Here is a 15621-nt window from a genome sequence, read left to right as displayed (position 1 = left end):
ACTTGGGCACACAATCAAGCAGAGTGGAAGCAAGCACGCCTACTTTTCTGGACAGTCACCCTTTCTTTGTTCCTTCCCACATAAGTCTTTTAAGGGTCTCCCTGGGCTGTGTTCCAGGCCTGCACCAGCCATAGTCTCTCAGAGCTGCCTCATGCGGCTCCTCTTCAGAACTCTCCTGACCACTCCACTTCTGCTTTTTGTTTGGTTTTTAGGATCCATCTGTCAAATAAAAAACAAAAACAAAAGCCTAATGAGAATTTGGTTAAAGCCATTGAATACATTGGGGGAGAATTTACATTCTTAGAATAGCACTGAATTTCCCAAATCTCCAAATGTTCAGTAGACCGTGTTTACCTAGGCCTTTTTTTTTTTTTTTTTAACTTCTGCCCAGAGTGCTTCCCAGTTTTCTGTACAGCTTTAAAGAGTTTGTCAGGTTGATTTCTAGACAGAGGACTTTAATGTAGTTGTAAATGTCATGCCCTGAAATATTTTCTTCCCTGAGTGTATATTACTGTTGTCACGAAATATAGCTAATACAGCACAAGTGGCCAGTCAACACACACCACTCTCTGGGCTGTTTTCTGTTTTGATTTTTTTTAAGATGTGGAGCCTTATCCGTGTCTGCTCTGTTATATCCACTCTCATCAGCATACACTGTTTTCTTGACTATCTGCCTTTCCTATGGCCTCATTTACAGTGCAGCATGGCGGTTGGGAAAAGCGGGCTTTCTTTGTAATCCTCAGAAGAAAGATAAGTCCTTCAAGGCTGTGTGACTTCCCATGATATTTATTCCAGCTATTTGTAGTTCTCTTGAATTTGCATAAGGAAGCTCACTATTATTCATGATATGCTAATGAGGGCTTTCTTGCTAGACTGCAAAGATGATAGGACAGATTTTTGCATTTCATGAAAGCATGCATTAAAAGGTAATAAGCTTGGGTCTGGGGAGGCAGCTCAGTGGGTGAGGTGTCCGTCTTGTAACCATGAGGACCTGAGTTTGGATCCCCAGGATCCACATAAAAGCCAGGTGCTGGCATACATTTGTAATCCAAGTACTGGGGAGACAAATCCCAGTGGCTCACTGGCCAGCCAGCCAAGCAGAGTCAGTGAACTTCAGTTTCATCAAACAACAACAACAAAACAAAATACCCGTCTGATGATAGAACGGAGAATGACTGAATAGAACACCTGACATCAACCTCTGTCCTCCACAGGCACACCTACACATGTGTGCACACATCTAGACACACATACAGACATACACCCACACACAATTAAGATAAAACAAAACTGAAATAATAAAAGCTCATACCTCCCTTGGGCATGTATCACAGAGGTATCTGTACACAGGTATTCACTGCACTGTTATTCATAATAGCTCAGCTACAGGGCCTGGCAGGGCACCCATCAGTGGGGAAATGGATAAGAAGAAGGTAGAGCATTTCCACAGTGGCCTTCTCTTCAGCCAGCTTGGCAGCCTGAAGACGCTGGAGTCTAAAGTGAGCAGAGGACAGCAGCAGCAATATGTAACCACCAGTCTTGGTGTGAACTTGACTGTGTGTAGGATCGACTGAAACCCAAGGCGATAGATGCTCTCTCGAGGAATTTTCTTGATCAAGATTATCTAAAGTGAGGAACTGCACCCTGAATCTGAGAAGCATTCTGATGTCAGACCATGTAAAGAGCACGAGAGAAGGAAGCGTTTGCTTTTTTTGCCTGCCTCTCCCACTTTTGCTGACAAACTCATCCATCCTGTTGCTGCAACATTGCTTTGCTGACATTAGCCTATGTCTTTAGGCTTCCAATACAGACTGAAGACTACCAGCTCTTCAGGAATCCCCCAGGCCTTCAGCGACAGATGGTGACTGCTAAGACATCTAGCCCAGTAGGCTGAGCGACCAGTGATTCTTGGTCTCTGCACTGTGAGACGGCCATTGTTGGACTACACACCCTGAAAGCCCTAGTAACCCCACTTTATATAAGTATATATGTGTATGTGACTATGTGTATATGTGTGTATGCATATATATGTGTATAAATATATTCATATATATTCTATTGGTTCTGTTTAAGAGAACTTTGACTAATATGAATAGATACACTCAGGAGAAAAGAAAGGCTGTCTGGGAACAATGGTTTCCTTCAGCTCTCTGCTGCCTGCTGGAAGGTGCCCACCCTGAGGGTGGGTCTGTTTTACTTAGCAATCAATGCACACATATAAATCTAAAAGTGCATCTCCAAGGTGACTGTTAAAGGATTTATTTTAAATTTCATTTTAACTGTATGTATGTTTATGTTAACTTGACCATAGTCCCCCCACCCCCCGCCTTATTAAGTTAAGGTAGAAGCTGGAGAGATGGCTCAGTGGTTAAGAGCACCAGTTGTTTTGCAGAGGACTCAGTTTTGGTTTGCAGCACTCACAATCGGGAAGCTCAGGATCACGTGTAACCCCACGTCTTACTCCCTCTGTCCTCTACAAGCAGTACAAGTACTCAAGCACACACGTACACATAACACAAACATTTTTATTTTATAAAAATAATTCTTACAAAAATAAGATTGGTTTCGAAAACAAACAGACTTCTTGTTTTTTTAACATTGAAACAACCTTGTGTGTCTGGGCCAAATTTAAGGTCTTTTCGTTGTATCAGTATTTTTAAAACACTGCTATATTTGCTGTTCTTCAGTCACAGAGGCATGTGATAGACTTGCGATGTGCTCTTCCCACTCCCTAGGGTACGTCACTGGGAATGGGGTGTCTCTGTGCTGTTTGGAGCAGCAGATGATGGGGCCACGTGCTCTGGAGTTCCTAAGTGGGAAGGAGTCATGCTTTCAATTTGAAATGCCCTCCACAGGCTTAAACACTGGGTCCCCAGAGGCTGCTGCTGTCCTGGGCACTGCTAGAGCCTTTAGGACACAGGGTCAGTCTCAACAGTAGGCATAGTAGGTCCACAGAGGTAACGCTTGAGGGGGTCACAGGCTGGGTCCCCGTGATGAATGACCTCTCTGCTTCCTGATCCACTGAGATGTTGTCACAAGCCATGCCGTAAGCCCCAGCTGCCTGGCCTACCCCCACCCCCAGTCCCATCTTCCCCATTGTAGCAGGAGGCAAAGTGAAGCCTCCCTCCTCTCAAGTTTCTTCTTCTGCGGCGTTCAGTCACAGCGGTGAGGAAGGTAACTGATACAGAAGGTTTTAATTTGGTTCTTTAAGAGTTACTGTTCTTTTTGCTGTTCTGTTTGCTATCCCGTCTCAAGTATTTCACCCTGAATTTTCAGCTCATTTATTTATCTCTCTCTCTGTCTGTCTCCTGTCTGTCGTCTGTCTGTCTGTCTCTCTGTCTCACATAGCCAGGCTGACCTTGAACTCTATGTAACCAGCTTTACCTTTGCCTTTGTGTTTTATTTTGTTTTTTGTTTTGAGACAAGGTTTCACTAGGTAGCCCAGATCAGCCTAGAATTTACCTCCTGCCTCAGCCTCCCAAGTACTGGGGTTATATGTGTGAGGTGCCATGCTGCTCACTTCTTCGTATTACAAACACAGCCACAAACACAGACACACTTGCTATCCTCTGTGATGCTCCATTGTAAATGTGGTTGAAAATCTGGGCTGCCTCCAGTGAGATTTCTTTTTATTCAGTACACAGATCTACACACATGTGCACGTTTATGTATCCTAAAAGGGGAATGAATACACACACACCACACACCACACACACACACACACACACACACGCACACACGCACACACGCACACACGCACACACGGACACACGGACACACAGACACACGGACACACGGACACACGGACACACGGACACACGGACACACGTATGTATACCTGTACACACAGAAACATATGCACAAAACACACAGTTTCACATGTTCAGCCTGAGATTTCAGTTAACAGTTCCTAGTAGTGGAATCATCAGCACAAGATTAAGCCAGCCAAAATTTCAACATTTAAGAATAATTTCATATTCTATTGTGTGTTCACTGCAGCATCTGTGATATTTTCTTATATCAAGCCAACATGCATTTTCTAGTTTTTTTCCCCAAGGAGTTGTAGCATAATTGCACTGTGGGTGGGGAATACCCATTGTTTGCCTTTAATCTTTTAAAATGTTACGACGCATATTTTATTGCCAGTTTTTAGTTCATGAGCCAAATGTCCTTGGGCAGAGGAGTTCCCATGTTGGTGCTGGATTCTTCGTATGCGTATGTCTGGTAGACCAAATTTATTTGTGGGGATGGAGGCCCATTGACACCCTTCCGTCCTGGTCTGTGGGGCCAGCCCCTGGAGAAGACCCCAGCAGTCGAGCTATGAGGCCTGAGACAAGTGCACAGTACTGTCTTGAGCCAGTCCCACTGCTCCTGGGAGCCATTTTTGTACACGGCCCAGTCCACATTCACTCCTGTGGTTGAGGATGTGTGTATTGCCTTGCTTCTTATTTTTCCTTGAACAATCTAGGAATTTACCAGCTGTTTCGGATCCTGAAGTGGAAACTGAGTCACATCCCTATCATGGTCTTTTCTGATGTGGGTATTGCCTGCTCTCCACTGAGAAAGCCCGGATCAAACAAGGTATTTTCTGTTCTCTGCCATCGTGAAACAATTTCTAGTTTCCTTTCCTTCCTTTCCCTTCCCTTCCCTTCCCTTCTTTCCCTCCCCCTCTCCTCCAATGTACATGGGTACATACCATATGGTGGATCTGTGGTTGACTTGTTAACTCTTGAAGAGGTGAGGCTATTGGCAGATTACACTGCAGAGGGATAATCCATTGATCCAGTCACTGAAACAAGCCCTTGTTTCGCTAGGATCTGACTGAGTCTCCCAGACTTCCACATTGTAGCGTGGTCTCTGTCCTGGGGCTGTATATGGTAATTCGATGTCCTTGGGCAGGGCTGGGTGCTCACCGGTGGATCTGCATCCTACCGAAAGGCTGTGGGTGTAAATGGACAGTGGCTTGGGGCCACTTCTCTCCTCCTTGGTGTGAGGACTCAGAAGCACTGCCCCTTTCCCTGGACTTCCCAGTCTTCATAACTATAAGGGCTAAACTTCTGTTCTTCATAAAGCATCCATTCAGAGTCAGGTATCCTGAGTTATAGTAGCAGAAATAGACAATAGTTCCTCTTCACCATAGTTGTCCTTTTTTCTTTCTCAGAAGCCATGTGGCTGCACTGTGTGGCGGGGATTGGTGTCTGAGCTCCCTCCCTTCCCTTGATCTCTACATCCACCTCTGTCACCACTTCCCAGTCTACACCACTGCGGCCACACAGAAACTCTTAAAACGTGAGTCAACGCCTTATTTCCCAATGATTTCTTTTTTCAGGAATTCTTTGGCTATCATTTCCCCCCTTTCCACACACATTCCACTACCGGCGTGTCCATCTCAGCGGAGCACCGTGTGTTGTTACTAAACTCCAGTGAACTGGGCTTGAGGGTCATAACATCATCACTCCTCTGAGTCTCCAAATACACCCACAGGGCATACTCTCTCTGCTTATATTTATTGATCTCTCCAGTCAGTAGCTTGTAGTTTGTAACAAACAAATTCTGAACATGTGTAGTCAAATTATAACTAAGTCCTTAATTGATTTTATAAACATAGGCTTAATTTTTTTTCAAGTAGCTTTGGGCTTACAACAAGCAGGAGCAGAACACACAGATCCAACACACATCTGTCTCTGCACACATTTTCCCGCGCACACACTTGTCCCTCTATACACACACGTACCCCCCACTTGTCCCACCACTGCCTGCACTTCCAATTGTCCTTCCATCTCTCTCTCTCTCTCTCTCTCTCTCTCTCTCTCTCTCTCTCTCACACACACACACACACACACACACACACACACACACACACAGACTGGTCATCCCCACCCCCCACATACAGCTTCATCCATTATCACTGTTCACCCTAGAGAGGAACACTTGCCACAGTCTAGAAGTCACATTTACACTCCTTTGTCAACCGAGCTCCTAGTTCTCACTGCACTTCTGTCTGGGCGGGAGACGAGTATGGCTTCTGATAAGTGTATGGTGCTGGGGACTGGCTATCACTCTACCAGAAGAATTGTTTCTTCTGTGCTGAACATCCTGATGGTTCCACTGCCGCCCTCTTCCCCAGCCCTGGAATGCCGTTGACTGCCTTACAGTCTCCGCCATGAATCTCTTTCCCCAGAATGTCACATGGTTAGATCACACATGCAAACTTTCCACACTGGCTCCTTTCCGTTCCCTAGACACACTCCAGATGCCTCTCTCTCTCTGTGTTCATGGTTCCACAGCTATTTTTTCAGTTGCAAGTCTGTGTGCGTAGGAATGTACATGTGTGTGAGACATATACAGGTAGGCATGTGTGTGGTATGTGCATACACATGTGTACATGTGGTATATACAGGTGTGCCCATGTTGTGCATGTGTGTGTTTGTATGCATGTCTTAGTCAGGGTTCTCTGGAGTCACAGAACTTCTGGGTCGTCTCTATATAGTGAGAGAATTGGTTGATGACTTACGGTCTGTAGTCCAACTCCCCAACAATGATCATCAGCAGCTGTGAGTGGAAGTCCAAGGATCTATCGGTGGCTCAGTCCCACAAGGCAGGCAGGCAAAAAAGAGAAACTCTTCCTTCTTCCGACATCCTTAAGTAAATCTCCAGCAGAAGGTGTGTCCCAGATTAAAGGTGTGTACCACCATGCCTGGGTCTGGGACTTGATTTGTCCCAGGTGACCTTGAATTCAGAGATCTCCTTGCTTTAATCTCCTGGAATTCATAGCCACTTTGCCTCAAGATCTCCATACCAAGATCCAGGTTAGAAACTTGTATCTCCCAGCCTCAAGATCAGGATCCCAGGTGAGCCTTCCAATTCTGGATTGTGGTTCATTCCAGATATAGTCAAGGTGACAACCAGGAATAGCCACTATAATGAGTATGTATAAATCAGAAGCCTTATCAGGTTATCTCCCTCAGTGGCTTTCCACCTTATCTTTTGAGGCAGGGTCTCTCACTGACTCTGGATCTTGTCGATTTAGCAAGAACATCTAGGCAGCCACTCTGGGGACCCTCCTGTCTCTGCCTCCATAGAGCTGGACTCATGACATACATTGCTATGTTTGGCTTTTTGTGGACTGAGGATCCAAACTCAAGCTCTTAGGCTTGCAAGCTTAGCACTTCACTTTCTAAGCCATCTACCTCCTCAGCTCCTTCCCAGTCCTTTTATGTTGTGGCAAAATTCACATGAAGTTTACCATCTTCCCATTTTTGCTTTTTATGTAATGTTTTTATTCAGTCTTTGAAAATTTCATACATACATACAAACTATCTTGGTCATATCCATCCCCACCCCCTCACCCCCACCCCTGTACATCCTCCAATTTTAAAAAGAGCAGTTCAGAGCGTAAGGACAGTCACAGTGTCAGTGCAGCCTGCCTTGTTATCTGCCACAGAACTTTATCTTTGCATACTGGAGATCTGCTGGTATAAAACAGACACCCATCCCAGCCACTGGTGCCCATCCTGCCCTGTGGACACCACGACTCTGGAGTGTGTCTCTTTGTGACAGGCCTATCTTAGTCAGCACATTGGCTTCAGAGGCCATCCCCATTTCAGTCGGTGTCACAACCCCTTCCTTTTCATGGCTGGATTCTGCTGTGTGCATGGTCACTTTGTTGTTCCCGTTGTTTGTTGGTGGACACTGAGGTCACTTTTGAGCCATGCTGGGGATATTGCTACACGTACAGCTCACCACTGATGCCTTAACTTTCAGTTCCTCTGGCTAGAAACCTTGAAATGGAATTCCTGGATTACATTATATATTAGTTTCTTTTTTTATAACTGCGGCCAAAATCCTGACCAGAAGCAACTCGAGGGAGGAATGGTTCACAGCTTGAGCAGATGTAGGGCACCATGGCAGGAGAGGCCATGGTGATGGGCCAGAGGGGTAACAATGCTCTGTAGTCAAGAAGCAAAGAGGACAGGAAACGGAGGCCCGCCCCTGATGACAGACTCCCTCCATGAGGCCCTGATTCCTGAAGGGTCCCCAACTTTCCAAAATGGTGCCACCAGCTAGACATCAAGTGTTCAAACACATGAGCCTAGGGGAGACATTTCACACTCAAATCACAGAGTGGTAGCTCTGTTTTAAGTTTTGAGGATTTCTATCTAGAGCATTTCTCCATTGTATGGCTGGAGATGGAATCCTGAGCCATGTGCATACTGGGCAAGTACTACACTGAGGCACATCCCAGGTCTAGTTCATTTCAATTGCTGCACCATAAGCCACTGTCTGGAAAGACCTGTTTGTCTATCCATCCACACATTGAAGGGCAACACTGGATTGTCTCTGAGCTTTGCAATTATAGCTGTCACAAACACCCACTCGTAAGGCTGTGTGTGGACATGTTAACACGTTACTGGGTGAGATGTTTGCAGACCAGCTGGCCGGACCAGTTTTCATTCCTACCAGCTGCAGGTGAGAGCTCCTGCCGCTCACGTCCACGCCAGCCCCGTCTTCGCTCTGTGCGCCCAGTACTGTGCAATGCGTAACTCTCTGTTACTGTGAGAAGCAACTCCCTGAAAAGTGGATGATGTCATCAATACTTCGGAGGCTATTTGTGTGGGAGCCATTTTGAATGATATTTCTAATAAGTTTGGTCTCTCGCTGTTCTTCCACTCTCATACCGAGTCACAAAACCGCTTGTTCTCTTGGGGGTTGTCTTGTGCTCTGTGTCCTTGATTTTCACTCATTCGGTTCTAGCAGTTCTGGTGGAAGGATGTGAAAATTATTTTTATCACCTTCATTAGTACATCTGAGGGCTCAGCAGTTAAGAGCGTTCATTGCTCTCGCTGAAGTCCCCAGAAACCACATAATGGCTCAGAACTATCTGCAACTCCAGTTCCAGAAAAATCCATACCACTCTTCTGGCCTTCGGAGGCACTTTGTAGATGTGCACTTGAATTCACAAAGGCATACACCACACACATAAAAGATTTAAATGCATACATAAATTCAACACCCATGGACCAGAATGCTTTCATTTTCTCTTCTATATGTGAAAGGGTCTTTCCCTGAACCTGGGATCGCCGCTTGACTAGACTGCCCGGCTAACGAGCCCTAGGTATGTATCCTCCTGATTCTTTCCATCCACCAGCACTGGAATTACAGGCACGAGCCGTTGTATGGGTGGTGAGCATGGCACTGGGGTCATCAAACTGTGTGAAATGCACTTTCCCCACTGAGCTGTCTCTCTGGGTTCCCTTCTACATCTGTGCTCTCAGGTGCCCTAATTGCAATCATGGTCACGTGGGGAGGGCAGAGTGGACTTTCCTGTCTTACTCCTAATGGTAGCGTAAGTGCTTCTCCATTTCAAATATTAAGTACAACACTGCTGTGGGTTTGTGGGTGTCTCAGGCCTGCGCTGAAGGAACTCTTCTCCTTGCCTTCCTGTGAACGTTGCTGAGGTCTGACTGGTGGGCTCTGCCCAATACTAGCTTCTGAGTCTCTTCTTACGGTCAATTATGTTCATGTACAATGTTTCCCCAGCTTTTCACTCCTGGAATAATCACGCTTGGCTGTGGTGTGGGCAGCATGGGGAACCCCCTCGGGTGTCCACATGCCTAAACCTGCTTGGTCTGTTTGGGCCCTGATTATGCACCTCCCTTTTAAAAAAAGGAGAAGAAATTGAAAGTGGTCCTTCCTCTTCTACTTTTGGGGAAAATGATGTGAAATTTGTGCTATTACTTCCTCAACGACTCTATGTACTTCACTAGTGAAAATGGTCTGGCTTCGAGGGCTCTCTTCTACATTTGCCTTTCCTGTTCTTAAACTGTAAGGCAGAAGATGGCTCAGCCTGGTGCCTCACTCAGACCTGGTGCCTCAGGTCACTGCAGATCTTGGCTCATTTCATCTTCACAGGGAAATCTGTCTGTTTACGGTATATAGTGTCAAGGTTACAAATTTCATGGCTTCCACTTTGAACGAGAAGGTGTCTTAGTTAGGATTTCTACTGGTGAAACGAAATACCAGAACCAAAAAACAAGTTGGGAGGAAAGGGTTTATTTGGCTTATACTTCCAGATTAGAATCCATCATTGGAGGGAGACAAGACAGGAACTCAAGCAGGGCTGGAACCTGGAGGGAGGAGCTGATGCAGAGGCCGTGAAGGGATGCTGCTCATGGCTTGCAGAGGCCGTGAAGGGATGCTGCTCATGGCTTGCAGAGGCCGTGAAGGGGTGCTGCTCATGGCTTGCAGAGGCCTTGAAGGGGTGCTGCTCATGGCTTGCAGAGGCCGTGAAGGGGTGCTGCTCATGGCTTGCAGAGGCCGTGAAGGGGTGCTGCTCATGGCTTGCAGAGGCCGTGAAGGGGTGCTGCTCATGGCTTGCTTGCTCATGGCTTGTTCAGCCTGCTTTCTTATTGAACCCAGGACCACCACCAGCCCAAGGATGGCACCGCCCACAATGGGCTGGGCCCTCCCCCATTGATCACTAATTGAGAAAATGCCCTGCAGCTGGATCTCATGGAATCCACTTCCTCAACTGAAGCTCCTTTCTCTCTGAGGACTCTAGCTTGTGTCAAGTTGACACACAAAACCAGCCAGTGCAAAAGGCGAGGAACTTCTCCTGAGCCTGGCTTATCTCACCCCAGTGTTCTCTCCAGCTGCTCCTGCTTTGCTGCCAATGTCAGGACTTTGTTATTTTATTTTATTTTTTTATTTCTGACTACCGTTCCTGACTGGGTAGTACTCCAGTGTTCATACGCATCTTTTCTCCATCCATCCATCCATTGATGGGCTCCTGGGCCATTCCACATTTCAAGTTTTACAAACAGAACTGCAGACAGCACAGGTCTGCAGATGCCTCTTTGTATAAGGGGTCCCATTTCCTTTGTCTGTAAACCCAGAAGTGGAATGGCTGGATCATGAAGTAGGTCTAATTTTAAATTTGCAGGAAGTCTCTATGCTGTTCTCCTTAATGCCTGGGCTAATTTTCATTCCCACTGAGAACTCACCCTCTTCTTTCCATGCTGTTACCAGAACCCTTTCTTCTTTTTCTTTTGCTATAGGTTCTTACTCAATAGTCTCAAACTCAAGGCGATCCTCCTGTCTCAGCCTACCAAATGCCAGTCCTATAAATGTTGACCACATAACCGCCTTCATTATTTGTATTAACGATCCTAACAGGATGAAGCAGCACCTCCTTGTAGGTTGGTTTGTTCCCCAGCAGTGCCAGGCATGGGTCCTATGGCCCTTAGCAGTAGCCTACCACTGTGCTACCTCTGGTCCCTGGGTCATTCTGAGAGATATGCTGTGTATTTGTGGACGCATGTCCTCCTTAATGTCCCATTTTGGATAGATTACTTGATCTCGGGTTGTTTTCTGTATGTACCCTGGATGTTCACCCTCTGCAGCTAGTAAGCCCTCCTCCTACCCTGAAGGACCTCTCTATCCTCTTCTGATCAGTTCTGAAGAGGGGTAGACACTTTTTGTCCAGTTGTGTATGTGTGTGCACACACACATGCATGCTATGTGTTTCATGTGAGTGTAGTATCTGCAGAGGTCACAGACCTTTATAAGCCACCCCACCCAACATGGACACGAGAAACCAAACTTGGATCTTATGCAAGAGCAGCCAGTGCTCTTAACCTGTGACCCATTTCTTCACCCCTGAGCCATTTCTTCACCCTCAGATGGACATTTTTAAGCTTGATTTAATCCTGCTTCTCTGTCCATGGATCTAAAGTGATTTCTTCTTTATTTAGTAATATTGGTCTTTGTGTCTCCTTTCTCTTACCTGTTGCTGAGACTTTATCAAGTATCTTGATCTCTTAAGACTTCACCTTCTCTCTCTTCCTTGCCCATGCTTTTCTGGAATTATGAGAGATGTAGTCCACTTTCACTGGCTAATTAGAATCAGCATACTCCTGCCTTCAGGGAACAAGAAAACTTCATTGGGCATAGCCTCACCTTGGGTCCCTTCTATGCTTGTCTCTTGATTATGTGTATACATAGAGTCCTCAGAACAGCCTACCTTTTATAGTGATAGGCACTGTGGTGGTTTGTCTATGCTGGGCTCAGGAAATTGCACTATTTGGAGGTGTGGCATTGTTGGAATAGGTGTGCCACTATGGTCTTGGCCTTTACTACCCTCATCCTGGCTGTCTAGAAGTCATATTTCTCCTAGCAGCCTCCAAACGAAGATGTAGAACTCTCAGCTACCTGCCTGGATGCTGACGTGTTCCTACCATGATGATAATGGACTAAACCTCTGAACCTGTAAGCCAGCCCCAATTAAATGTTGCCTCTATAAGAATTGCCTTGGTCATGGTTGTCTGTTTATAGCAGTAAAAACCTAACTAAGACAGAAGTTGGTATCAGGGACTGGGGTATTGCTGTGATAGGCCTGACCCTGCTATTGTCTAGAAGAATATGGATTTGGGGATTTTGAATTTGGAAAGCAATGGAATGCTTTAAGTGGGGCTCAATGGGCTGTCCTAGTTAAAATATGAAAGGCTTTATTGTAGAGATTGATTTGAACTGTCCAACCCTAGCCCAAGAAGGTTCAGTGGAGGAGAATTTCAGTGTGTGGCCTAGAGACTGTTTTTGTGATATTTTGCTGAAGAATGTAGCTGCTTTCTGCCCTTGTCTGAAGAGTCTACCTGAGGCTAAGGTAAAGAGATTTATATTAATTGCATTGACAAAGAAACTCTCAAAAAAGCGTAGCATAAACTTTGTTCTCTGGTTAAATCTCATGAAGAGTGTTTTGTGTTTTGAATAAGCATAGCAAGCTTAGGAAGAAAAAATATAAAATATATGAGGGACACTAGGAAGTGAAATGGAACTGAATCTTTTGTTCAAGGATATTTAATTGAATTAAGGGAGTAGTGACCTTGGGGCCAAATCTCACCCAGCTAAATTTAGGACCAGGAGTGGTAGTGCTAAATTTAATTCCAGGAGACTGAGGCAAGCAGATCTCTGAGTTCAAGGTCAACTTGGGACAAAGCAAATTTTTGATCCAGGCATGGTGGTACACACCTTTAATCCCAGCATTTAGGAGACAGGCTTGAGTTCAAAGTCAGTCTACAGAACAAGTTCCAGGACAGCTAAGCTTAGGCAGCGAAGGAGTTGGAAAACAGAAAGCTGGTGATAACGCAATAGGACGAGGGGCCATGTTCCAGCCCCAGAAAGCAGCAGAACTCAGAAGCTTTGACCTTGTGGCTCTGGTTTTATACTCAAGAGGAAGAGGAGACTACTGGGACAATTGATGCTGGTCAGCTGGAGCTAATAAATTAGTGGTGATTAAGAAGAGACCAGCATCACTGAGACGAAATCTTCTGAGATGTGTTTTCTGAGTGCACAAAGAAACTGTGTTCTAGAGATAGCCAAGGTTATACCTTGTGCTGCAGCTGGACTTGGTGATGTGTAAGAGTTACCCAGGTGGTACTGGTTTTGAATGCATTAAGGGGTCATGAAGAACAGCTGAGGCTGGGCACTGTGAGAGGCCATGGAAGGACATTGGTGAAGGTGTAGCCTCAGTTGCAGTTGACAGCCCAGGACTGAAGGGGTCATGCAAAGGAGTTGAGGCTTGGCACCATGAAGAGAGGCTATGAGAGGCTATTGGTGTAGCCTACTTGGCAGTGGGAGACCCCAGTGTATTGGAGACGCCAGTACCATGATCTGATCACCAAGAACAAGAGCAGCAGTGAAGTGGATCAACCTGAGGTTAGGGTGCTACAGAGGACAGAGCTGGAGACACCAGCCCTTTGGAAGTGCCCAAAAGATCATATGTGGATCCCAGACATTGAAACAAGAAGCTGTAACATTAAAGTTGCCTTGGAGATCCAAGATCAAGATGTTCATTTGAGATGCCAGAGCCATGGGCTATCTGCTAAGGAAAGCTGCTGACAGGGAGTGGAACCAGGCCAGGAGAAAGAAGTTTGTTGCAGTCAACAAAGATGAAAAGGCAGTTGGAGATCTGAGACAGCTTTGATATCAGACATGGAGATGCAGACTCTGGAGTTTGCCCAGCTGGTTTCCTGTCTTTCTTTGGGGATTACAATTAAGTGATTGGCTGGACCTCAGAAGAGACTTTGAACTTTGGACTTTTAACATTGTTGAGACTCCTATAGACTATGGGGACTTTAGAAGTTGGACTAAATATATTTTTCATTATGCCATGTTTATATATGGCGCCCACAGACTCATGTGTTTGAACAAGCCTATGGGGGCCAGGGAGTGGAATGTGATGCTTTATCTATGCTTGGTCCAGAGAGTTGCACTGTTTAGAGGTGTGGCATTGTTGGAGTAGGTGTGTCACTGTGGGGTTGGCCTTTAATATCCTTGTCCTAGCTTCCTGGAAGTCAGATTTCTCCTAGCAGCCTCCAGATGAAGATGTAGAGCTCTCAGCTCCTCATGCACCATGCCTGCTGGATGCTTTCATGTTCCCACTTTGCTGATAATGGACTAAACCTCTGAACCTGTAAGCCAGCCCCAATTAAATGTTATCCTTGTAAGAGTTGCCTTGGTCATGGTATCATGGTATCTGTTCAAACAGTAAAATCCTAACTAAGACAGGCACATTTCAAAGAGTGGCTGATTCTCAGGACAGGGAATGTAACTCAGTAGAGTGCTTGCTTAGAACTTAGAGCGACACTCTGAGTTTGATCCTCAGCACACAACAAAGGAACATGTTATGACGCATACTTGTAATCCCAGAGTTTGGGAGGTGGAAGCTGGAAGATCAGGAGTTCAAGGTCATCCTCAGCTGCAAAGAAGTTTGAGGCCGGCCTGTGCTACATGATTCTATTTAACCATAACTGGAAAGCACCTCCCACACTGATCAAAGTCCCACGGAGCCAAGAAAGATGGAGCCCACTGTCGAAGCTGGGGAGGTGGCTCATTGGTTAAGAGCAATTGCTGTTCTTGAAAAGGACACAGGTTCAGTTCTCGATACCCACATGTCAGGTCACAACCACCTGTACCTCCAATCCCAGGGGATCTGATGCTTTCTTGTGGCCACTCTAGGCACCCACATACTCACAGGACACATACACACACACACACACACACACACACACACACACACACACACACACACACAAAGAAAATGAAGCTAAACAAATTTTTAAAAAATGTCAGTTACTTAACTGATGTTGTGGTGGTGGTGGTGGTGGTGGTGGTGTGGTGTGGTGCAGTGGTCAGTCGAGGCCCCATCCCGTGGATCTCTTCCATCCCTAGCTTCACCTAAAGCTGCTCCCTTCCTCAGGGTCTAGGTGTGTGTGTGTGTCTGGAGCTCAGACCCTTGGGGCTCTGTGGCCTTGCCTAGACTTTTCCTGTGCCTCCTGCAGGCAGCTCTGGGCAAAGGTGGGGTTTGGGGGTCAAATGAATGCAGCCCTGAGCCTCATACCCATAAGCATGTGGCCGGCCTCCCCAACTCAGAACAGTGTCCCTCCTTGCTGTCTTCTCTTGCAGTAGCAACAGGACAGGACCCACCATTTTCCGGCAGTATCCTCTTCCATGCAGGAGTCTCAGCTCTGATTATTCACATACAGGCCTCAGATTCCTCTTCTGCCCTCTGGAGTGTTCTCTTTGTTCCCATAATGCACCGCTAGAAGATCTCTCTCTCTCTCT

Source organism: Rattus norvegicus, chromosome 1, assembly GCF_021556685.1.
Source record: "Rattus norvegicus strain SHRSP/BbbUtx chromosome 1, alternate assembly SHRSP_T2T, whole genome shotgun sequence".
Taxonomy (NCBI): domain Eukaryota; kingdom Metazoa; phylum Chordata; class Mammalia; order Rodentia; family Muridae; genus Rattus; species Rattus norvegicus.
This window is presented reverse-complemented; position numbering follows the sequence as displayed.